The 26,943-nt window shown below is 38.4% G+C and overlaps 1 long non-coding RNA gene across 2 annotated transcripts in view; it reads right to left on the reverse strand.

Annotated features, from left to right (window-relative positions):
* The window catches only part of LOC142081215 (uncharacterized), a 149,610-nt gene that overhangs the window by 32,221 nt on the left and 90,446 nt on the right, over nt 1-26,943 (reverse strand). The window contains exons 4-6 of one of the 2 annotated variants that reach the window (XR_012673297.1): nt 20,081-20,192; nt 19,398-19,472; nt 17,928-18,074 (exon numbers count right to left, since the gene is read on the reverse strand). This is a non-coding gene — a long non-coding RNA (uncharacterized LOC142081215). The remainder of the gene's footprint in view (nt 1-17,927; nt 18,075-19,397; nt 19,473-20,080; nt 20,193-26,943) is intronic. The other variant, XR_012673296.1, reaches the window with a different exon arrangement.

The raw sequence follows: 26,943 nt of genomic DNA on the forward strand, positions 1-26,943 counted from the left end.
AGCAGGGCTCATTGAAATAGATTTAAACTAGATTTGAAGGGGGAAAGGAATAAAACCAGGCTTGCTAGAGATAAGCTTGGGGGCAGTACGCCAATGTTTGAGGGATGGTGTGCTAGCGAGGTCCTTCAGTCTGCCATCTCAGTGGAAGTAGGGGATGGAGATCCATGCAGCAGCAAAGACGCAAGGGTTATTGATGTGTTAGAAACCATGGAAGCTCCTGAGAATGATCACATAGGAATTAGGGCTTCTCCCCACAAAAAGGTGGCGAGATGAATAGCCCAACTGAAGTGCATCTATGCCAATGCACGCAGCATGGGCAACAAACAGGAGGAGCTGGAAGGCATTGCGCAGCAGGAAAATTATGATATAGTTGCCATCCAGGAAACATGGTGGGATGACTTGCACAACTGGAGCACTGCAATGGATGGCTCTAAACTCTTCAGAGGGATAGGCAAGGAAGAAGAGATGGTGGGGTAGCCCTCTATGTTAGGGAGTGTTTTGATTGTCTAGCGCTTAATGATGGTGATGATAGGGTTGAGTGTTTATGGGTAAGAATCAGTGGGAAGGCCAACAAGGCAGATATCATGGTGGGAGTCTGTTATAGACCACCCAACCAGGATGAAGAGGCAGACGAAATATTCTATAAGCAGCTGGGAGAAGTCTCACAATTGCTAGCCCTTGTTCTCATGAGGGACTTCAACGTAACAGATGTCTGCTGGAAATACAATACAGCAGAGAGGAAACAGTCTAGGAGATTCTTGGAGTCTGTGGTGGATACCTTCCTGACACAGCCGGTGAGTGAGCCAATTAGGGAAGGTGTCCAGCTGGACCTGTTGTTTGTGAACAGAGGAGGACTTGGGGGTGATGTGGTGGCTGGAGGCCATCTTGGGCATAGCGATGACAAAATGATAGAATTTTTGATTCTTGGAGAAGTAAGGAGCGGGGTCAGCAGAACTGCTACCTTGGACTTCCAGAGGGCAGACTTTGGCCTGTTTAGGAGACTGGTTGACAGAGTCCCTTGGGAGGCAGTCCTGAAGGGCAAAAGAGTTCAGGAAGGCTGGACATTCTTCAAGAAGGAAATCTTAAGGACACAGGAGCAGGCCGTCCCCATGTGCCCAAAGACGAGCTAGCGGGGAAGACGACCGGCCTGGCTGAACAGAGAGCTTTGGTTGGAACTAAGGAAAAAAAGGAGAGTTTATGACCTTTGGAAGAAGGAGCAGGCAACTCAGAGGACTACAAGGATGTCGTGAGGTTATACAGGGAGAAAATTAGAAGGGCCAAAGCCCAACTAGAACTTAATCTGGCTATTGCCGTAAAAGACAATAAAAAATGTTTCTATAAATGCATTAGCAACAAAAGGAGGGCTAAGGAGAATCTCCATCCTTTATTGGATGCGGGGGGAAACATAGTGACGAACGCTGAGGAAAAGGCTGAGGTACTTAATGCCTTCTTAGCCTTAGTCTTTAATAGTGTCCTGGTTTCGGCTGGGATAGGGTTAAATTTCTTCCTAGTGCTGTGTTTTGGATTTAGTACGAGGAGAATGTTGATAACACACTGATGTTTTCAGTTGTTGCTAAGTGCCCTCCTAGTCCAAGGACAGCTCCCGTGCCTACTGACTGAGCTAGGTACACAAGATGGGAGGGAACATAATCAGGACAGCCAGCCCAGCTGGCTAATGGGGTATTCCATACCATGTGACATCATGCTCAGTATATGAAGGGTAGGCGTGATCCAGGAAGTACCGATCGCTACTTGGTTATTGGTCAGCGCGGGTGGTGAGCAATTGCATTGTGCATCACTCATTTTGTATATTCTATCATTATTATTATTATTATTTTCCCTCTTGTGTTCTATTAAACTGTCTTTATCTCAACCCATGGGTTTTTCTCACTCTTACCCTTCCGATTCTCTCCCCGTCCCACTGGGGGGGCAGTGGGAGTGAGTGAGCGGCTGCGTGGTATTTGGCTGCCTGCCAGGTTAAACCACGACAAATAGTAAGACCAGTTGTTCTCTGGGTACCCAGCCCCCTGAGCTGGGAAGCCAGGGACAGATGGGATCCACCCAAGGGTACTGAGGGGGCTGACAGAAGTGCTCACCAAGCCACTTTCAATCATTTATCAGCAGTCCTGGCTAATCAGGGAGGTCCCAGTTGACTGAAAGTTAGCAAATGGGACACCCATCCACAAGAAGGGCCAGAAGGAGGATCTGGGGAACTACAGGCCTGTCAGTCTGACCTCAGTGCTGGGGAAGGTTATGGAGCAGATCATCCTGAGTGCCATCACATGGCACGTACAGGACAACCAGGTAATCAGGCCCAGTCAGCATGGGTTTATGAAAGGCAGGTCCTGCTTGACTGGCTTGATCTGCTTCTATGACAAGGTCACCCACTTAGTGGATGAGGGAAAGGCTGTGGATGTTGTCTACCTAGACTTTAGTAAAGCCTTTTACACCGTTTCCCACAGCATTCTCCTGGAGAAACTGGCTGCTCATGGCTTGGATGGGCGTACTCTTAGCTGGGTAAAAAACTGGCTGGATGGCCAGGCCCAAAGAATTGTGGTGAATGGAATTAAATCCAGTTGGCAGCCAGTCACAAGTGGTGTTCCCCAGGGCTCAGTATTGGGGACAGTTCTGTTTAATATCTTTATCAATGACCTGTACAGTGGAATCAAGTGCTCCCTCAGTAAGTTTGCACACGACACCAAGCTGGGCAGGAGTATTGGTCTGCTTGAGGGTAGGAAGGCTCTACAGAAGGATCTGGACAGGTTGGATCAATGGGCCGAGGTCACTTGTATGAGATTCAACATGGCTAAGTGCCAGGTCCTGCACTTGGGTCACCCCATGCAATGCTACAGGCTTGGAGAAGAGTGGCTGGAAAGCTGCCCGGCGGAAAAGGACCTGGGGGTGTTGGTCGACAGCTGGCTCAATATGAGCCAGCAGTGTGCCCAGGTGGCCAAGAAGGCAATAGCATCCTGGCTTGTATCAGAAATAGTGTGGCCAGCAGCACTAGGGAAGTGATTGTCCCCCAGTAGTCGGCACTGGTGAGTCCACACCTTGAATACTGTGTTCAGTTTTAGGCTCCTCACTACAAAAAAGACATTGAGGTGCTGGAGCGTGTCCAGAGAACGGCAGTAAAGCTGGTGAAAAGTGTAGAGAACAAGTCTTATGAGGAGCGGCTGAGGGAACTGGGGTTGTTTAGCCTGGAGAAAAGGAGGCTCAGGGGAGACCTTATCGCTCTTTACAACTATCTGAAAGGAGGTAGTACTCTTCTGCCAAGTAACTAGCAATAGGACAAGAGGAAATGGCCTCAAGTTGCACCAGGGGAGGTTTAGATTGGATATTAGGAAAAATTTCTTCACCAAAGGGGTTGTCAAGCATTGAAAGAGGGAAGTGGTTGAGTCACCATCCCTGGACGTATTTAAAAGACGTGTAGATATGGTGCTTAGGGACATGGTTTAGTGGTGGACTTGGCAGTGCTAGGTTAACGGTTGGACTTGATGATCTTAAAGGTATTTTCCAATCTAAACAATTCTATGGTTCTATGATTCTGTGCTGTCTGCCAAAACACATCAGTTGCCTCTCTATGGTAGATGAGTCCACCTGGGTTTCCTCCCAGAGGAATCCAATGTAGTATACAGAAAGGTGTTATGAGATTTGCAGGCTCCGAGGCTTTTTTATCTGCCAGGGGGCACTGTTGGAGGCATATAGATGAGGAGGCACATCTTGTGCCTTAACCCAGGAGCAGGGCTGTGCTCCACTATGCTGCCTACCTGTAGCCTAAGCACACGGACATCTTCAATCCCCGATGGTCACAACAGGGAAAGCTGGTCTTTCTTATGTAAGGATCAGGCTGTTGTAGGTGATGCAGTTATTTAGTCCCAGGAAAAATAGTCCTGGTAAAGAAGGAACCAGAATGACTGGAAAATAATTTTACATTTTCTCCCCCGATACTCTGGAGATACCGCAGAGGAACCTTTTAACTGTGTTTAAATATAGTGGTTTTTTCCTAAAAAGACTTTGAGATTTCTTTCATTCACACAGATCTCTGATAGAAACAGAAGTTACATGGGTTGTGCAAATGTCTGTGGTTACCTGCTTTTTTTAAGACAATGGCAATATCTTAACTACCGTAACTAGTGAAGAGATGGCATTTCTTTGTTTACACAATAATTAGTGACTAGAACTTATCTATTTAGCACAGTCAAAAGCTGGCAATTAACTTGTGAGTTTCTTATAAACTGCTAAAGGAAAAAATGAGTTTACACATATTCATAATTTCCATCAGATGCCAAAATCCTGAAAAAAGGAGAACTGAGACATTGTTTTAGAAATCTTCAATTTGTACATCTCACACATTCTTCCTGTAAGTATATATCATTATTTGCCAAAATATAATGCATTCTTTTTCAAAACACACATACATAAATACAAATTAATGTCACATCTATCTTTTTCGGCTTTTTGAAGATCACGTTTTCTCCTGTTTTAAAATAACGATATACATATTTTTGCATAAACTAATAACCAGGTTAGAAATGACATAGCATTTTGTATAGTGTCCAGCTATAAGTTGGTGTGTGGGCCATAAAAATCCAATTTAAAGGATATTTGCCAGCTAATGAGGAATATGAGTTACTATTTAAGTTTCAGAACTACTTAAAACATGTCATTCTTTGGGTGAAAATGTTCATTGATAAATTGTGGTATAGAGGTCTTCTGGCTACAGAGATAAGGCATGGGGTAAATACAGAATTTATTTTAAGATGAAGTCACATTCTTAATCTTTGAATTTCTTTGGTTCTCCAGGTTAATATTTCTTTTAAATTTTCGCTAGTCTAGTGAAGAATTTCTTTAGAAAAGCAAATCATGGAACTTTCTTTGGAGCCTATAGCAAACTTAATGTATTTAAGAATACATTTATAAACACTGAAAACCAGAGCTCAGATTTCTAGTTCCTGCATAGCTATTTTGTGAAGTTGATTGTAGACTTATAAGATGGCAATTCCAAACATAAATGCTACCTGTCCTAGGACTTGTCAACCTCTAAAATGAAAATGTAGCATTTCTGAAGCCAGAAGTGTGCTTTATTTTGGAGGTCATGTAAATTAAATGCTTGCAATCATGAAATGTATATTACAGTCATTGAATATCTAGGAGATTGATAAAAGGGTGACTTGCTTTCCTGTTTGATTCCATTTTTGAATACAGATACTTGGTGTCTTTGTAGGGCTACCTAGGCCTGTATTTTAGTACTTTCCATGCTGGAGCCAAACTCAGCAATTACAAAAAGCTGCTACTGTGAAAATTTCCATGTGCAAAGGAAATTTGCACATTTCCAGGAGCAAAGCAGTACAGAAATGTGATCCATATGCATAAAAGTTGCTTGGTATATGAAAATAAACCAGTGTTTCCTTTTCTCTTAAAGTATCCCATATTTATTCTAGAGGGATCTGCACATACTTGGAAGTATTGCTAATTGCACATTAAGGTTGAAAACATGGAAATTACAGGACTAGCTGGTGGTATATATTTGCTAGATTTACAAGGGCATTCCATGCATATGAGAGGATTTCTGTATGTTCTCTAATCTACATAGTTTGATGCTTGTTTCTCATAATGTCTTTTTTTCAGTATTGGCCAATTTGCTAATCCATGGTCTCATCATGTATGTGAACAAGACTCTATGGAGTACACAAACAAAAGGGTGTGTTCTGTTTGTGGTTATGGAAACAAGTCAAGCCATATACGGTAATCTGATATGTTTTAGTTCCCATAAACCAGTTGTTCATCATATTATCCCTCAATCATTCCACTTAAAGGTTTTAAAACTGGATCCTCAAATATTAGACTCCCATAGGAGTTTGCTATGTACATATGAAACAGTCTTGCTATTCCATCTTCACCAGACTTTCTTTTCTTCTTGGCGCTTGTCCAGCCTTAACAAACCTCTTTGTCTATTTCTCCAAGTGTTGAATGTTCTTTTTTGGCTTTTTCAATGAACATGCAGTGCCCAAATTAACACAGAAAGTAAACACTTTCTCTTTTCAATTCCTTGGAATACCCCGGGTTTCTATCACATCTGTATATTTTTTAATGGTTAGGTTGGAAGGTAAGTTGAGAAAATGGCATTTACAGGATTGCAGAAGAGAAATCCCAATTGAAATAAAAGAGATCACTTGTAAGCTTAAGGTTACATACTTGCTTATGTACCTTCCCCAGCTATGTTTATATGTCTAAAGAAAAACACAAGGAACTAAAACTTATTTTGATGTTTCATTATATATAACACTCCTCACAATCTTCATTTCCTTCAGAGATTTCTTATTTACCTAAATTGAGAGTGCACTGTATACCTGTGTGTTTGCTCAATGACTCATTCAGTGGCATGTTAACTCTAAGCAGAGCATTATGTACATCTATATGACATTTAACCAAAACACTCAATTTAATCCAACCTAAGTATGTGAGAGTTCATAGGCACTACCCTCAGTACTTACTGGAAAACCTCAACCGAAGAATATTTAAGAAGATAAGATTAAATAAAAAAGAAAACCATTTACTGCAAAAGCATTTTTTTTCATCCTTGCAGAAGGTTATTGATTAGTTATTACACCTCAGCCAAATTAGAGATATCAAAGCAAAGACTTGTGTTCCCTGCCTTTCTGATTAGGTGTTTCATGACTCTCTCGTCACTTCTAGTTGAGTCAACTTGCAGTTGACTCCAATACAACCACTTCAGGGAAGACTTCAATAGAAATACTAAGGGGAAGAATATTCCTACCCCCATTAGGGTCAGGAATTCAGATGATTACAGTATGATTACATTAAATATAGATTAAAAATATTCTGTGAGCAGTTTTCTCAGTGTTGGGTTTTTTCCTGTTTCATTTCTCAGTTCCTTAAAATGACTTTTACAGATGAATTGAAAGCACAGAACTCATCTCTCTTTTCCATGAAATGTTTTGCCCTGGTGACTTTTCTTCACTTGCTTCCATGGTTACATCAGATAAACAATCAAGATCGTAGGCTTTACTGAGTTGCAATACGTCAGCAGTTTGTCTAAAGATGAAAGTTGCATCTTTAAAGAGATGGTTCTATCAGTTGCAAAGTCTAGTTCTGCAAAGGCACGGAATAATGGCTAGAAAGAAAATGGGTACATTCAAGGTTATGAAGGCCATCTACTTTCCAAAGGATTTATAGAAAATTTGATGGGTACATTTCCTCTTTTTAGTCTTCCCTGTATACTCAGCCTAATCAATATTGTCCTCTTCTCTCTGTTTATCACAGTGATACTGTGAGGGAACAGCAATGCAGAGTAGCTTCATAACATCAAGATATTAAAGGGAAACAGCCTAGGCAATGTTTTCACTTGCACATCTATTAGCGTAGCTATATTGCTATTCTACTTCTCAGTACTCAGCAACAGTCCCTGTGAAGTCATAAATGTAATTGTCCCTGTAAGACCTTTACAGATCCCTCAGATAATTGAGTAACAAAATGCAATGTAATCCAATTTTATAGTAAAATGACAGAAATTGTTTTCCTAATCCTTTAACTTTATTTTTATTAGTAACCAAAAAGAAAATTTGAAAATTTGAGAAGTATACTAGCAAAATTCAACTATCTTTCCAAAGGTCAAAAGTAGGATTTAAACAGAGAAACTGCAACATCATTATATACCTCCAGAATTAGAGGAACATATCACCTCTCTTGATAGACAAGCAGAACTATTGTGGATCATCTACTAGAAGGATTCAAAACCTAACTTTCCAATAGGTCAGAAAAAGGATGAGCAAAATGTCCATCTGTAACACCCTCCAGAAACAACGTGCAGCACTGTAATCAACAGTCCTTCTTATTGCAGTGCCTATAAAAAAGGGCTAAGGACTGATTCATAAGTCTAAGTCCTATCTCGGGAAGATTAAAGGTATCCCAGGCACAGGAGTGGTCTGAACCACATTTCTGGGTCCATTTCAGAATCTGGACCTATGTTTGCGATAGGCTGGGCAGATGGGTGAGCCCTGCCTATGGAAAAAGTACACATAGTTGGATATAACCAAAAGACTAGAAAACAAAAGAAGGCAAAATACCAGAATCACAGATAATTCAAGGAGTATCCTGTTACTGCATGTATTGATTATTGCTGTACGCTAAACATAGCAACATTCAGAAAATCACAAATATACTAAATATTACTAGTAAGACACAACTAATAAAAGTTACTCTTTTGACTAACTTTTCAAAAGATGGCCTAAATGAATTATTTAAGCTCCATGAGCTATGTACTTCTCTTTAGAGTTCAAAGTTCACTAATATAACTCAATCTTCTGTATGTTAAAGTGTCAGTTAAAAGTTGTAAGTGTTAAGGTCCCTTCAGTTAAAGCTTATGAGTTTGGATTTAGGGCAACAATAAGGTAAACATCAGGCAGTACAGAGCTTACTATTCTTTATATTGCCATGTAACCATTCTGTCCAGTGTGCTAGAGACATGCTTTTTTACCAATTTAATGATATGCAACTTACAACACAGTTTAATCCCTCTATAAATATGGCACCTGTAGCTTTCTCTGTATAGTGAATACAACCAAGTGAGAATGTCAACAGCTGTCTATAACCTGGAGTTTGTACTATAAAATGCAAACTGACTTAACTTGTATAGAATTAATCAGTGTTCCCCACTGTGTAGACCCACTAAAGTCAAAAGCAAATAGACATGCCTATATATATGTGTCCTGGTTGTGGGCTATGTAACTGTTTTAAAAATATTTCTTTTGCAATTTTCTGAAAATTTTCAGAAATTATGAAAATGTTTATATTCATGAAGCACTGCCTCAAGGCTGCTGTATATATTATTATCAGCCCAAATTTTATTCTCCATACTCATTATCATTTGAAATAAATATACTCATTATGTTTTCACAAATTCCATCTTCTACCTGTTGTTTTCCTGATCCTGGGCTTTTTATCTCACCAGCTTTGAAAGCTGCATTTGTTTTCTTCTTCAGAAGATGGAGATTTTCAAGTATTTTCATAACATATTCCCTGACCAGATACTAGCTCCAGCTGAAATGTATGTCTTCATTTAACCAGTCGGGTTCTTATTATATCTGTCTGAAAATTGACAGAACCACTCAACACAGAGGCTGCAGCTGCCACAGTATCAAATGTGAAGAATGAGCAAAAGATGCATATTTAGTTTCTTTTGCCAATGAACAAAGATACAGAGGTGATCCAAGACATTCACAGCAATCATTATTGCATTAGATAACAACTAGGTAACAAGCTGTGGAACAATGAACAATTAAAGTTAACAATGAACAATTAAAGCTGTATATCAGCTCTGTGTACAGGCAAAGATATACTGATAAGCACAGAATAATGTAGACTCAGTATAAAATCTACTCAGTAAAAATCTCAAATGTGTGCCTGGTACCATGGTAGGTTCCAGAAAACCTCATTAATTTTACTAATTTTCAACTAATCTAGACACCCCTTAGTACACGTACCACACTTTGCTAATCACCTCTATGTTTAACATGGGCTATCCACAAAGGGCTTGTTAGTATTTCATGGGCACAGCAGGGATAAGAACAAAGTGCTCAACAGAACAGATAGAACTATTTACTAGTTTATACGAAGAGGGACATGACTACATGGACATAATGTAGTCATGAAAAGTCAGTTCACCTGACTACATGGTGGTTTAACAGTAAATTAGTAAATAATGCAGATTTTTCTAGGAATCTTTGACCTTTCTCTTATTTCAGCAGTTAACGGAACCAGTACAAATAAGTGTTGAAATTTGTGGCAATATACTATTTTTTTGCCTTTAGGGGAACCAGACAAAAGCTGCTGTAAAATCATCTAGGGGCTTTCCTTTATATGATTGTATTATTTTGTTTTGGGCTCTGATGATACATCTAATATACCTCTCATAATAACACTACACAGATTTTTGAACAGGGTGATATTTCCACCTCTTGTGATAATTTTATTTTATTCAATTCAGAGGGGGTGGCTAATGGAATTACTTGGTATTACTCTGGCCTATTCTGCCAAAAAAACTGAGGCCACAGGAGATGGAGACTAAACCAGTTGAAAGCCATTTCTGTGCTGCTCCATTAGTGGTCCTCACCTATGCTTTTTAAGTTAGGAAAGAGATAGAAACTGCAACCAAACCAGAAAAATAATAGCTACTGAACATTAGTTTTCATATCTCTGTAAGGAGCACAGTAATACTGTAAAAATACTGTTTGTATCTAATTGCCTTGATGCCTGAGGTTGTCTTATTTCTGCTCAGAGATTCATATGGATCTTTGAAGGCCTGTTTTGAAACAAGTTTTGCCTTTTCTTCCTGGCTTAGGAAATAGCTTGGTTTAAATTTTGACTGTCAATATAGCTGAAGATTTCACATTGACTGGATTCCCTACAACATTTAAAGAAAATCTGAGAAGTCTCAAGTCAAATGAAAATCACAACTTTTTAAGATCATAAGGGATGTTTTGCGGGAATTTTTAGAAACTTCTGCAGTGGCTCTTGTGGAACAGCACTAAACAGTGGTATAAACCATCTTGTACAAACCTTTAAGCTGTAGAAATTTTTCTCCAGACAAGTCTAAATATGAATATAGGGAAAAGGGAAATCTCTTTGAAGCTGCAATAAATCTGTCAGATTTTATAAATGGGCAAGGGTCAGACCTGGCCAGTATTTGAATGAGACTCCTTGAAAGAACATGTAGATTTTTCAGGGAAATGCTGTTTATAATTCGGTAGGTGACTTTCTTTTTCTGACATAGGATTAAATCAAACCACTTGTTCTCTGGGGTTCTACATTGCACCTGGGATGCGATTAAACAGTAAGGGTGACATTCACCTCACCTGCTTTAACATCTATGGTACAAGTGTATCAGGCTCAGTAAATCAGCAGAGGCTCCCTTAATAGACAATAGGGAAAAATAAATACTTTTAACATGGGGTTCATCTAGAGTATTTTAGATACATTAGGACCCGCTTAATCAATCTCTTATATTTTGACTAATGTGTATTGATTTTAAGTTCTAAAGAAACTTTTGATAAGATCAGGAATACTGAATTTCAATGTCCTGGCCAACTTCTCAAATGCAGCTTTATATGGTAGAGATATTCTTTGTTTCTTTATCATGTTCAGTGATGCTACTTCATAGCTGTTACCAGTTTTCATGGAAACTCCCATTCAAACTCATTAAAATAAACTTTTCCTTTTGTATCTTAGTTAATGAGATATTTGTAAATGAAAACTCAGATGTAATTATTACAGAGCATTCATTCCTTTGCTCTACTTTTGTTTGTTATACTTCCATTTCTTCAGCTTGTAGGCAGGAGGGATAGTCACTCATATCAACTACTTAAGGTTACCTCTGACCTCTCACTGGAGAGCAGTTTAACGAGACCTGAGGCCCGAACCTTCTAAGCTGAGGAACACCTAACTTTGCCTATGCTACAGTTTTTTGATGGAGGAATTGAATTTTTACCCTCTCTTCTCTTGGAAGTCCTATGTTTGTTTCAACTACATCTATCACATCTTTCTCTATGCACTTTTAATTTTAATTTGGGATTTTGTTTTGTTTTCCTTTTGGTTTGTTTTTCATTTTCTTTCAGAAAAGGGAGATGATAACTGGGAATTTTGGACTTGCTTGTTTGTTTTTTTCTTGAGAAATTCAGAAAAATTCTAGTTCTTTACTTCTTAATCCAAAGAATTTTGGACAATCATTTGGAACTGCAGAAATTGTTATGAGAAAACTTGCTGACCTTAATTTCTTTATTATTGTAGAACCTGGGATATGGATCATTTTCCAAACTACAGCACATATCTTCAGCTAACTTTATATACATAAGTGTATAAAATTTATGGGCTTGGTATTCTTTTCATTCATGTAATTTGGCATTTCCTTTCTTTTGCAGAGCTGAAAATAACCACAATTAAACCAGTGTTCATAAATTTGTGGGAAACACACAGAAGAGTTAACCAAGCATTATTTCCATCACTTCTCTGAAAGTCTAAAGAAATCTTGCATGTAAACACTATGTTATAGGAAGCTCTGAACAGACTTGAGAGCAGTTGCTGTCTGGACAGATGGAGCTCTACACACAACCTCCCCTGGCAGACTAAATGAATTTCCTGATGAAGTTGATGTTACTCCATTGTCCTTACATAAGGCAGATGCAGTGGTAAATAGCACTATCCAGAACAGTGGTTACGCAGTGCCGTCCGTGGATCGAGACTCTGTGAGAGGCTTGTGACTCACCTGGTCAGATAGTGCCCACTGTGTCTTACAGCTGTTCCTTGCACAGAATTATAAAATCATAAAATCATAGAATGGTTTGGGTTGGAAGGGACCTTTAAAGGTCATCTAGTCCAGCCCCCCTGTTGTGCACAGGGACATCTTCAACTAGATCAGGTTGCTCAAAGCCCCGTCCAACCTGACCTTGAATGTTCCCAGGGATGGGGCATCTACCACCTCTCTAGGCAACCTGTTCCAGTGTTTCACCACCCTCATCATAAAAAATATCTTCCTTATACCTAGACTGAATCTACCCTCTTTTAGTTTAAAACCATTGCCCCTTGTCCTATCAGTATAGGCCCTACTATAGAAGAATGATGCATGCAGTGCACCCCTGTTCTGATCAGTGTGAACCTGCGGATGTGCATATGCACATACCTGTATGACTCTGAATTGGCATCTGCAAAGTGTTCTCTGTCCCGTCCATTCTCCCACCGTTTCATAGAATCATAGAATCATTAAGGTTGGAAAAGACCTCTAAGATCATCGAGTCCAACCATCAACCCAACACCACCATGCCCACTACAACCTCCTTTCAGGTAGTTGTAGAGACTGATAAGGTCTCTCCTGAACCTCCTCTTCTTGAGACTAAACAACCCCAGTTCCCTCAGCTGCTCCTCATAAGACTTGTTCTCCAGACCCTTCACCAGCTTTGTTGCCCTTCTCTGGACATGGTCCAGCACCTCAATGTCCTTCTTGTAGTGAGGGGCCCAAAACTGTACACAGGATTCAAGGTGCGGCCTCACCAGTGCCGAGTACAGGGGCACGATCACATCCTGTGCGCATGTGTATGTGAATTGATGGAGGTACCCACTAGCAAATATAGTCTGCTAAAATCTTATGAACTATCTTAAGATTGGGAATGAACCTTAGACTACTGCTAAACACATATAATCCTTTAGACATAAACCATTGACCATGTCTGAGACTACGTGTGGATCCAGCGGGTCCACTGAATCTCGTGACTCAATGGGAGGGTCTCCTTACCCTTTTTGTATTAGATATAAACCGTTGACCAAGTCTGAGACTAAGATTGGATCCAGCCGGGTCTTCTCTGAACCTCGTGACTCAATGGGAGTCAGTCCCTTAACCTTTTTGTCCTTGTCCTCTGTATAAATCATTCCAACTCAATTCTAACACGATGTCCTGGTTTTGGCTGGGATAGAGTTAATTTTCTTCCTAGTAGCTGGTATAGAGCTGTGTTTTGGGTTTAGTATGATAATAATGTTGATAACACACTGATGTTTTAGTTGTTGCTAAGTAGTGTTTACACTCGTCAAGGACTTTTCAGCTTCCCATGCTCTTTTCCTTTGTATGCTTCATCCGCGTAGTAAGTGACAGAGTGAACCTTGCCACTGAATTCTGTTAAGTCACACTTTTATAAATTTCTGTTAAAATAACTTTCTGGTAATACCTTCGACAGTGATTCTTCAAGTGGCCTCTAAAACCCTCATTCATGACAGGAGTCTAATAGTACCATATACAGCTATTCAAAGGATTTGTTCCTGTATATGGGCTAAGTGGTATTCAGTTCTTGGTTATGAAATTAAAACACTATGTCCAGAGATTCATCTGCCAGTAAATAACTTTATATTAGTCAATGTACATAGTATTTTTCTCAAAAGAATTTACACTTAGGATTAGTTAAACATGCTAGGCAGAAGGAAAATATCACCCAGTTAACAGGTAGCTATATTCCCGCTCCTCTAGGAAACTCCTCAGGTAAATCTTGGTCTGGGAATATCAGTATTAATCCAAGGACTTCTTACTTTGCTAGAACTGACCAAGAAAAAAAGAGAAAAACACTGGAACCATTATAAAGATTCAATTTTCTGTATACACTGAAAGTATGGTAATTATGATGTTTTTTTAATTGTTAATCCTTTGAAATTAGTCTTCCTAGAAACACTTTTTCCCTATCTAAGCTTGTACAGTTTGATGTAAAGTGGGACAACCTTCTTAGTAGTAAATACTGGCTGTCAAGAACCATTCTCATGGGTGGTACCACTGGCTAATAAGTATAAATAACCGTCTGTTCCATATGCTGCAGGAAATCCTGTTCCTACTACCCCTCTTACATGGATATAAGAGTGGGTCTTCTGGAGTAAGTGCAGTAGGCCACAACAAATCATTCTATGGTTAAGAGTTGGCTTACAAAATGTCAACAGGTATATACAGTTGAATTTCCTGCTTTTATTTCCATTTTTCAGCTCTTTATTTGGACCATTCTGAATCATTCTTCATATTACACATTCCTTTCTTCTCATTTTGGAAATAGGCTTTGATATAAAGGGATAGTTCATGAATCCTGGTTCTGAAGATGTTTGAAGGACATCGTCCTTACATAACTATTTTCTTAATAAGAAACATTTGATATATTTCACATTTGCATACAGTTCTCCTGGTATACAAGTCTATCATTCCAGAGCTGAAAAACAACTGCTGCTAATTCCAGGCTGAAAAACAACTGCTGCTACTTTCTTTGATATGTACTATAAAAATCAGACAATTCTTGCCAAGAAATATTCTAAATTAACTTTAGTCACTTGCCTTTATCAGTTTCAGGTCACAACATAGTTCAGTTTAGGAAATTTGTTGCTTTTCTAGGTATCACATTTGAGTTCCATTGCCAACAGTTAAACACTCAGCTCTGATAATAACCAGCCTTACCTCATTTTTCTGTCCTTCACCCTTAGTTGATTTAATTGGCTTTGATTTATCTGAGGAAGATGATGACAGTGCAGAGAGAGGCCATAAGAACGTGCAAGTAAAAAAATTTACATGGAGTGTTCAGTTTTTATAGACAAAGCAGCTGAGATCCTTCTAACAGTGGTCCACGTCAAAAAGCCAGATGCCAAAAGGCCAACATCTCCTCTGCCTGGTGATCCTGATAGCCCTGTTCCTGCCTCTATGTTCTTTAAACCATATAAACTGTGTTTGCGTATTTAGATTGGGTGTATTTCTCAGCTCTCTGCAAAAAATCCCCCTCCCTCCACCTTCCCCCCCCCCACACCGCCTATTATGTTGATTCTTACAGGAAAAATCGCTTCGCTGCTGTTGAATTGCTAACTGTCACACTTGTCATGAATGTGATGGATAGCTGAGTATGGCTGTACTAAAAATTACTGTGTTTTCATATACTGAAAGAGGTAAAGAAACTATATTGCCCAATGGGTCATTGAGGGCATGAACAGACATTTTTTTTATTTTACAACTCTCTAGGTGCATTTTGTATTGTGATACTTTTATGGATGAATATATGAAAGCTCCAGCCTCCATAAAGTGTCCAGTCTAGTTCTGTTCAGCTGCTTTTCACTTGCAGCAATCCAGTTGCAGCCAGCATCCTGCAACCCACTTTCATCGCTGATGCTGCTGTGGGACTAGGATGACTAAGGATTTGCTTTTCCTTTAGGTAACTTTCAGCATGCATAAATGTACTTAGAAACAGAATAAAACCCTCTGCCATGAAACACAGAGCTTTTTTATGCTGAAATAATAACGAAGCACAACTATATAGAATGAGCACCAAATGCATGCTGGATGATTGTTGATTGAATATTTTGTACGAGAAATATGTCAGGTGCTGAGAAATCAAGCCAAACACACTGATCTCCTAAAAAACTTTTTTCTGTGGAAATCTTCTGAAAAATACTGTGGAATATTTGCTTTTTAATGTATTTTTGGTGAAAAAATTCTATCAGGCAGGCTTTCGTAATACACCTACACAAACAAATTACAAAGGCTAGTCTTTTAAATTAAACAGAAGGAAACCATCTTCACTCTGGTAATAGATTAAGGTTATTTACCCATCTCTCTTGTCCATATTTTACTTTTTCAACAGATAATAGATACCAATAAGCCAATAAGAAAGGAGGGGAAAAAAAAGAACTCTTCAGTTCAGATCTCTCATCATCCCATTTCCCATCCATTTCCCATAGCATGTACTGACAGATCATACAGTCAATCACATCTAAATCTTTCCTTTACCAGAATCTTCTGCAAACTATGGTGGATCTCACAGTACTGGAAACTGATTGTAACAGAGGAGTAATAATGTCCAGGGTGCTAAAGTTGGGTTGGTGATCTCATCAGGAAGGCTCAGGGATGACTTATCTTGTTGTTATCTAAGGCAATTTTTTATGTAAGAAAAACACAAAAGACAGGTTATTTAGAAGTAAATGAGCTCAGTGCAAACTACACACCAGCAATCTGATAACTATACCGGATTTCTTAAAAAATCTTATATGCTTAGAAGTCACTAAAATCTGTGTAGCACCAGTGTAAGTCACACTGTTTTTCGGTAGGTAGTTGGTATACCGAACTGTTAAAACACCAAATAAAAGCTATTTTGGTCCATAGAGACATCATGTGCTGCCTGCAAATGAATACAAAATAACCTATCAACATTGTTGTTAAATACAGTTATATAATAAGATCCTTCTTGTATCTTCAATTGTTTGTTTCAGATCCTATTGTGATTTCCTTTTCTTTTATAGAATCTTAGAATTGTTTAGGTTGGAAAAGACCTTTAAGATCATCAAGTTCAACTGTTAACCTAGCACTGCCAAGTCCACCACTAAACCATGTCCCTAAGCACCACATCTACACATCTTTTAAATATCTCCAGGGATGGTGACTCAACCACTTCCCTGGGCAGCCTGTTCCAAGGTTTGACAACCCTTTTGGTGAAGAAGTTTTTCCTAATATCCAATCTAAACCTCCCCTGGCGCAACTTGAGGCCATTTCCTCTTGTCCTATCGCTAGTTACTTGGCAGAAGAGACCAACACCCACCTCGCTACAACCTCCTTTCAGGCAGTTGTAGAGAGTGATAAGGTCTCCCCTGAGTCTCCTCTTCTTGAGACTAAACAACCCCAGTTCCCTCAGCCGCTCCTCATGAGACGTGCTCTACACCTTTCACCACTCTTGACAGGCAAGAAAAAGATTATAGGCTGGAGAAGAAACAAATACAAACTGAATAATATTAATCAAAGAGAAATTTGACAAATGTTGGTTTTTCATTAATTTGAGAAACATTTATGATGCATACAGATTGGCTGTGAACATACTTAGAATTTATAAGCATTTTCTGAATGCTCTGGATGTGTTATACAGAGATGACAGATTGTTTACATTGGCTGTTCAGTTCAACCTATCTTATGGTATTTCTGTTTCTTTACTGCCTGACAAATTTATTAGCAGAATAGTGAGTGAAAAAATAGCAAATAATACACTAATGAAATATCTGGATTCACAAAATATCTACTGAAAACATAATGAGTCTTAGCTATTCCGTTACCCAGTATTCATAAGTACAATACCTAGCCCTTTGAATAAAAGAAAAAAGAACAGAATTCAAACAGTATCCTCTCATCACTGAATCACTTTGTCATTTAAGCAGATCCTATGACTCAGCAAAATACAGTTTAATGCCCTATAGAGAAAATCTAGATGTGTCTTTGCATGTGATTGCATATATCCTAACCCATTTTTGCATTAACCATGCTAGCTTCTTGAATATTCTGGTTCTTCAAAGAGGCACGCTTTGGATAAATATTCTCCTGGACAACATTCTGTATTGTATAAAACAAATAGGTGCAAATACTAAATTACCTTGGAGGTTTTTTTTTCTCGGAATTGAATAAAAGACTGCACTGAGAAAGAGCAACAACATTCCGGGAACAAAGTGGGTGTTTTAGGCACTTCAATACTAGGCATGTTATTTATCCTCAATTCTCGTCTGTAGCACATCATCAATGGCTGAAAATAGAGGCAAGCATAGTTACTGAACCTCTACATTAATCCTGAAAAGCTGGTAGTGCTGCAAATGAATTAGAAATTCTCTCAAAAGCAAGAATAGTAGAAGAAAGTCACACACAAAAGTTTTCACACAGTTAAGAGATATATGGAAAATACAAAATATTAGAGGTTCTGCACAAGAGAGTGATTTAATCAATGTCAGTCTAACCAAGCATCTACATTGCCAGCTGGCATAAGTACAAGGAAATATTTTCTGTGGGGAATTTTTTTTTTCTTTGTTTCTTCTTACTTTGGAAACACCCCCTGTGCTGTTTGCATTTGGTACATCTGAATGACAGTTAAAAATAGGAGTAGACATGTTGGGACTTTGTTCTTAAAGCTTTCTGTAGTGAAGTCTAGGTTAAGTATATATTAGATTCTGTACTGATTTCCTAATTGGCAAACCTGCTCCTGCAGCTCAATTTGCATGAGAACATGCAGAATGATACCTTTTTCCTTGAAGGATTCTTCTGGCAATACAGATACACCAAATACCTTGTAGGAAATTTTAGGACTCAACAAAATTGCATGAGGCTACAAAGAAACAGCCAGAGTTATGTTCCCCAAAGTTGCTTCCACAGAATTATCAACCTTTTTGCTTCAAGGAACAATTTTTATTAGAATACTTTCTTACCTACTTGTACCAATCACTTTTCTCTATATTCCCCACGTCTAGATATAAATATTATAATTGCAAACCACAGCCTTTGGTGTTGTCATAATTGTTTTTCTGTCTGCTCCAAGAACGTGGGCAGGCTTGCTGCATTTCTCTCCCAGTTCCAGAGATTACTGTGTCTACAGCCAGTAACCCCTTTCCTCACTGCTTTAGTGCTCTGCTCCTGCAGGAAATTGCTGAACTGCTAATCTGTTGACTAAGACTCCACTGGTTGCTCCCTGACCCATTCCAGCAAAATGGTCTTAAGTGAAATATAAGTGAAATATAAAAGAAGTGAAATATAAAAGTGAAATATAAAAGAAGACCAACTTAAATTGGAGCCACTAGGGTCACTTTCTGTTTCTCGCCTTATGGCCACATGGGTCTTCTCTGTCCTTTGTGTTGGTGCTCACCCTTGTGTGATACCATGTTCCTATATTTTTAAGTTTTGTCAAACCAAACTGGTTCTGAATGAGCATAGAGTAGCACCAGTGCTGACACCAGGGTGGACAGAATTGCATGGTGGGATCCACAGTAGGGGCAAAAGCGAGGCTGATTTAGGATGATTCAGACTGCCATGGCCCAGTACTGACCCACCTGATTTTGACTGAAATGAAGGAGGGACTCACCACAGGAGAAGCTCCTCCAGCAGATTTGTAGCAATCAGCTGCACCTGGGTTGGGTGTAATAAACTGCTAAAGAAGCTGTAAGCCAGAAAAGGGTAGCCATATAGTATTTAAACTCACCTAAAGCAGGACAGTGAAAAACAGCTGTAAGAGTTAAGCTCTTCTAGAAGAGCACATCTGTTGACAGACTTAGGCTTCAGTATTTATTTCCTGGCTCATTCTTTCTTTCATTTTTATTCTGCTTTGGATGAAATAAGCCAAAACTTCTAATATGCTGTAGAAAACAGAACAAGTTGGGAAACTGTCATTTTCTAAACATCCATGAATGCCACAAACTTTTATTGGTTAGTGTATGCCCTGAATTTGATGAATTCTGTCTGAATGAATGATTTGGTAACTTGGCTATGCTCTGAGAACCAAAAGTGTGAGATTCATTCTGTGTGCCTAGAATGCAGTTGTTATGTGGCTGTGTTATGTATTATAAAACTACTAAATCATAAGACCTCTGCAGAAAATTCTCTTTTAGAGAAAAAAATTTTTTTTTCTTCTTTTTTTTTGGTTAAGGTTTTACTTTGTATCTTTAGGGCCAAATCTGTTTTTCATACTGCTCTTCTAAACAAATGGACTTGGTAAGGATTGGGAATATGCTCAGGAATGTCACAAATACAACATGGAGAATTTCTTACAAATGCAGTTGTCTCTGAAACAGAAAGAAGAATTGATGCTCTTGAAATGACAAAATCCATCCAGTCCAAATCTCTATCAACCGTTAGACAGATCTTTTTGGCAGATCTAAATCTGAAAGTTTAAAAGAAAAAAAAAAAAAGGTAAGGAAATGTGAAAAAAAACCCAAACAAAAACGAACAAAAAAAATCACAACTTTGCTTTACAGCCACTGTAACTGATTGTATCTGTTATCCAAAAGTCCCAATATCAATAATCTAATAATAAGGATGTGGCTTGAATATTGGGAATTCTAACTATTGTAAAGAACAGTAAAAAGTCCTGAACTTTCTTAAGAAAACAGCGGTCAGATTAGTATGAAGCTTTAGTTTGTTTACAATGGGGTTTAACACTTGTATAAGCAGACTCTCCCGTGCAAACTCCCCTCGGCAAGCGGCACTTCATGGCCCCACGTGCAAACTCCCCTCGGCAAGCGGCACTTCATGGCCCCACGTAAGATAATAAATGCTCCGTTTAAGAGGATTATCTCCTCCCTCTCCTCTTCCGCTTTGCCTGAACAAAGCAGGAGGTGGAGAGAAGGAGGGGGAGATAATCCATTTAGCATGCAACACTTCACACCTGCCCGGTAGATAATAAATGCTGTATTTCAGGGGGATTAGCACAGTAGTTCTTGTTTGGAGTGAAATAAAATATTTTCAGACACTGGACCAAGCCCTTGGGACTGAAGTCCAGCTAGGGTTCTGCCATTTAATTATTTCTTATATACCTGCTGCATTTGTATGTTTTCTGAGTAAGTCAATACAAATGTAGAACGAAAATAACAAAAGCTGAGTTTCTGGGTTTGTTTATGTATATGTCATGAGAAGTACTAAGCATGTTGATAGGGACCAGTGGTAATGAAATAACATTTTATGATTTAAAAATATATATTCCACAAGAGGAAAGCGAAAGGCAGAGGAATATTCGTGAAGCCCACATCCCATACAACGAATGGTCCCTGAATTCAAGATATCTTGAAGGAAGTTCATGCTAGTCAGTATGATAGCATCTTCACAGTGCAACTCAGCAATCTGTGATATGCTCTGTCTGCAACTGACTCTTATGGTCATGCTTGCATTTTTCTGATCTTCCCACTGTATTTTATTGCATAGAATATAATATTGTATTTTTTTATATGTTACATAGTATAAAAGCTGATACATATTTCGGTATTATATTTTAGTCATTCTGTCCAGAATTGCTTTTTTGGGAATAGCAGAAGTGGATCTAGTCTGAACAAAGAGGGGGGAGCGGGGAGGGAGGAGATCCTGGAAGCTTCAAACAATGGGAGGAATGTGGTCTCTTACTCTCTAGTCTTCTTTTTTCAGATTTTCTGTTACCTTGTTCCATGTAACTTGAAGATAGCATTAAAGCTAGATTATATTACCCATGCCTTTCTCCATATCTCTCTGTGCTGCTTGAGCATAGACATCATGTATATGTCAAGCAGGAAGCCACAGGGCATCTCAAGTGATACCAGACGTCTGTGTTTATCTACCTGGATCATGCTATACATTGGTTATATGTGGTAGGTTTCAGATTGAATCCATGTTTTTTTACAGGCTTCTAATATAGACAAATAAAGAACATGCCTTCTCTTCAACACAACCACAGCTAAAACAGGTAATCTATTACCTTTCTTCTGCCCAGGGTGAATAGAATTTCCCCTTCCTTAGTCAGAGATGTAGTGTGAAAGCCCATAACGTCCTCAGGCTTGGCGACAGTCTCGGATGCGGGACAGCTGAGAATTCCCCTCGCCTCTGTATGACTCACTTCAGCACAAAGCTACCTCAGCAGCTCATAAATTTGAAGTAACTAGGTTTTACTCTTACAATCATAGAATGGTTTGAATTGGCAGGGACCTTTAAAGGTCATCTAATTCAAGCCCCCTGCTGTGGACAGGGACATCTTCAACTAGATCAGGTTGCTCAGAGCCCCGTCCAACCTGACCTTGAATGTTCCCAGGGATGGGGCATCTACCACCTCTCTAGACAACCTGTTCCAGTGTTTCACCACCCTCATCGTAAAAAATGTCTTCCTTATATCTAGTTTGAATCTACCCTCTTTTAGTTTAAAACCATTCCCCCTTGTCCTGTCGCTACAGGCCCTATTAAAAAGTTTGTCCCCATCTTTCTTATAAGCCCCCTTTAAGTATTGAAAGGCCGCAATAAGGTTTCCCCAAAGCCTTCTCTTCTCCAGGCTGAACAACCCCAACTCTCTCAACTCTCACTCTTTGGAGATGATAGCCAAACAGTTGTTTCTGACCAGACATGGTAGTCCCATGCCTCTGTTAAGCTCTGTTACAGTTCAGTAAAGCTGAAATCTTAATAGGTAAGCTATGTAAAAGAATTTTTCATATCACTTTGTAAAGGGGGAGGAGGGAACATGAATGAGACCTTTTTTTATCAAAGTCTAGACTCAGTACGCTGAAGCCCAACTTCAGAATAAACAGTTCTTTTTTTTTTTTTTCATTTTAGTGTCTCCTTCCACAAGATTAGAAAAGGGAGATGTACAACAAAGAAGAAACAGTTAATAGCAAAACCTTTTGTTGTTGTCCTTAACTCCCACCTTTTTATTAACTACACAGGGAAGTTAGCTAGCATGCCTACTATTAGAGGAGCATTTCAGCAGGAAATATCACTATGTAAGGTACAACTACCCTTAACTTTGCTGAATGTTAGACACTAGGTCACTTAACTTGAGCCACAACAAACAGTTGACAATTTTATGATGTCATCATGCTTGCAGGAGTATATAGAGACCTATAACATAGCATTATTTATACCTGGTACATATGTATTTTTAATTCCATAATCCTTGATGGGTAGGGGCATAATTCTACCTGCTATGGCAGAATTAGTTGAGATAAGAGTATCATAAAATAATATATTGTTGCTGTCATTTCCCTACTCACTATCATTCTGTCCGGGAGATGGAAAGCATCCCAGTGGCCAATTCAAATACTGTTGTCGGTTATTAATATTTTGCTTTCTTTTAGAAAAGAAAATAAACTCAAGCAGTAGATAACCTAGTATATAAATATAGAATGATGAATACCCTAAGAAAAACTGTAATGCTACTTGTCCTATCTTTTCCCTTCCAAAAAAGCTCAGGGAAGTCTAGCTGGAAGAACATCATGTTTCCAAAGCCCATACTATAGGTAAGCATGCCCAGAATTCATGGTTAAGTGATGGTACTGTGTTCTCACTGTACAGGACAAGAATAGAAAGACAATCAAGAAACAAACTCAGAAAATACAAAAGGTCCTGTGAGAGCCAGAGGAAAGTAGGAACACACAAAGTCTGTGTTTCCTTTGCTTTTGTTGGTCTCAATTTGTTCTCTAAATTCAATGTTAGGGAGGAAATACACAATATGGGTTGCTGTTCATAATAATCACTATAAATTAAAAATGAAAAGGAAAGCTGGCTATTACACTATGAAGTTTGTGAAACTACTCTTTCTGAAAAGTGGGGATGGGTGAAAGTCCAACATCTAGGCAGTATAATAAAAATTACATGTCTTTACTGGCTCCTTTGGCTAAAATGGAGTTTGTAGTGAAGCAAGAGTGCATAGGTGGATTTGATCATGAAAGTAATGTGGGCAGATGGTTTAAGATAATATTTTAAAATGCATGTTAGAAGATCCAGAAAAGTATGATGGAAACTTAAGTGATGCTAGTAAATAAAGGTTACACCACATAAGATGTATGACTGCAGCACAGGATCGCAGGATGGTAAGACATCAGAATGTTACAAAGTAGTAGTGTGGAAGAAAAAGAGATGGTTTATGATAGCTTGTATGTGTTCTGAGTGTCTTTCAAAGAAGAGAAGAGCCACTAATGATAAATCTATAATAAACACCTTCAAGCACTGCATGAGATCTTAAAGAGGTCCCCAAAACTGAAGACTTTTTAAATTTATCAGTCTGTTTCTCAATAAAATTGATGCAGTAGCTGTCCTACATGCTGCTAGATGTGATAAAAGTATAAATTCCACTATTTACACTTATTAAGTATAAATTGAGTTGATTATTAATGAGAGATGATAGAATAAAGGTCCAGTTAAGGTGTCATATAAAAAGCTGGAAGGCATTTTTCAATCCAATTCCTCCAATTCAAAGGATTGACAGAAGTTCCCCTTAAGTACAAGGCTCAACTAATTGATTTTTTTTTCTTTAAATAAAACTAAACATTTCCCAGTGGCAGAATCATCAGACTCATGTACTTAGAAATGCAAGAGCATGTGGGTGGAATTTAAAATGTAGTAAGTGCCTAATGCACAAGCCAGTGTTGCAGACAGTGATAAACGATAATTAAAAAACAATACCAAAACAAACATACAACACCCCCCTAAAAAAAAAAACAAACAACAAAGGAAGAAAATACATTTTAAGATCTAGATGATAAAAAAAATGTGAACAAATTACGAAGAACAACAAATTTGGGATAATAATTGCTTTCATTTCTTTGCAGAACTTTTAATTAGTTTGTTTTCTTTAGTGCCTCTCAGGCTGTTGTCATATCTTTATTTTTCCTGTTATTCTGAAAGATTCTATAATAAAAATCCCTACTGTGACTAAATGGCAGAAGTCACAAAGTTTTGATAATTTTCTGTCTGCCAGCAGGGTTATGTTAAACAGTATTACATCTTACCATCTCAAAAAAAAAAAAAAAAAAACAAACCAAAACAAAAAAAAACCCAAACAAAACAAAACAGAAAAAAAGGATCTGGAACTTTATCTATTTTGAAGAGCTTTAGAAATAGCATAGAAATTATAAATGGGAAATATATATATATGAATGGAAATACTTATAATAGGACACATATACTTGCATTCATGCATGCATGCATGCATGCATACATACATACATATAAAGACACACAAGCCCACACATTTAGTCATTTCTCTTGCTACTTTTTTCTGACAGTGTTTACCATGACTTTGTCCAATCTAAGGTTAAACAACTCAAGTCAGGTGTCTCCTGCTTTTTACCTAGGAAGACTAGTGTCCACATAAATGAGTGAATTTTTTTTTAAAACCTTGTCCGTAGTTTTAGTTTAGTAATTCCCTATATAGGAAGGACGTTGTATTTGGAAATTCTACCCTTAGTCTATATTTGTGAAGTAGTTGTTATTATGTAAGGTACATTTGCAGAGATGAATTATTATCTTTTATGGTGGAAGGTGGTGGAGATTTCTGCAGTTCATATCAATCACTCATTGCTGTGTTAATTAAGTAATCTCCTATCCCAGTGCAAAGCAAGCCTTATTTGTTGAATGAGAGCTTGCAAGGTTTTCTTGCAAAGAGCACAATGAAACATGTCCTTAATAGGCCACTTCTTTGACTTAATTTTATCCCATTACTTTCTAGTTTTATCCCCACTACCATCGGAAATACATCCTTTTATGTAATTATCTTTTCTTCCTCTTTATTTAAACAAAGTCTTAAAGTGATAAAATGGTACATTTTATCTCCTTGCATTCCCATACTGTTAATTATCCATGACAAAAAAAAAATCACTATCAGAAAATTTTGATGTATTGTCTCAGCACAAATTTGATTTTATTATTATTACATATTAACTTAAATGAATATAATGCACCTGTGTAGAGAAATATTGAGTTATACGCTGGGAAAAAAAGACCTGCTCTTCCAATCTAGTAGTCCAGCATAACCATAAGGTAATTAACAGAGTTGTTTACCAAAACCTCTGAGGTCTCAAAGCATTTTTGGAGCTAGGTTAAAGTCTGAGTGTAAGATAGATAAGAATGCCTGAAGGGAATTTAACCCATTTTTTGAGGCTGTTAATACAGACTAGAGAAATGAGAACCCAACTAGGAAAAATACAGTGGGATTTGAAACATAATATCTGGGGGGAGAAGGGGCAAAGCTGCCAAGAAATATTTCTCTGAAAACGGAGAATATGTTGAATTAAAAGGACATCAGCCTAGTTATTAGAAAAAAATGCAAACTCTTATGGAATAAAAAAACAGAATTAGAGCAAAAGAAAAAACAAGAAAAGAAGGACTAACGAGTTTAGAGATTGAGGTGTTGAGAATACAGAAAAAAAAATGAGCTCAAGCTAGGGGGAAAAGAGTTCCAGCGGTGGAAGTAACAAGGTGTTGAGAAGGTGAGATGGGCAGGGAAGCAAAGCAAGGCAGGGCTACTGGCAGCAGAGAGGCAGGGAGAAGAGAAGGCACAGGAGGAATGCTGGCTGCTGCCTGGTGGGCAGGAGAGAAATCTAACCGCGATCTCAGCAGAAATGACCAAGAGTATGACACTGTAGGTGAACGTGGAGAATAAACAATTGGGCCAAACAGAATGAATGATGGAAGTAAAAGGGAAATGGTATGTTTTGGATGGTCATCAGCAAAGAGCATAAATCATCAGGGATGGGAATGGAAGGCGGTAGTGCAGTGAGTAGGGCACTTGAAAGCTGAGGAAGGAGAATTACAGTATGCTTTAGTATCAGTGCTCAATATTTGCCTGTATTCAGTCTTTATCTTTCATCCAACAAAATGATTTTGTTGTCCTTCGTACTCGAAAGGCAATATTTCCCAGACTCCTCTACCTCTTGGAAATCCTGAAGAAGCTAGTGAGCCTCAGAGACAGAAATCCTGTGATTTTATGACTAAAAAAGATGATTAACCAGATCTTCTACTATACTAGAAGCTTAGAGTTAACACCATTCAAATGTATGTTTTGCATATGAACTACTCTATACCTCTCTGTTCTACTTTGTTTTCTAGTAAGTGTTTTCTTTGTTGTCATGTGATCTTGCTATTAAATACTGATATAAATATGCAGCACTGCTTCTTGGAATATT

The sequence above is a fragment of the Calonectris borealis genome, chromosome 1 (assembly GCF_964195595.1).
Source record: "Calonectris borealis chromosome 1, bCalBor7.hap1.2, whole genome shotgun sequence".
Lineage (NCBI taxonomy): Eukaryota > Metazoa > Chordata > Aves > Procellariiformes > Procellariidae > Calonectris > Calonectris borealis.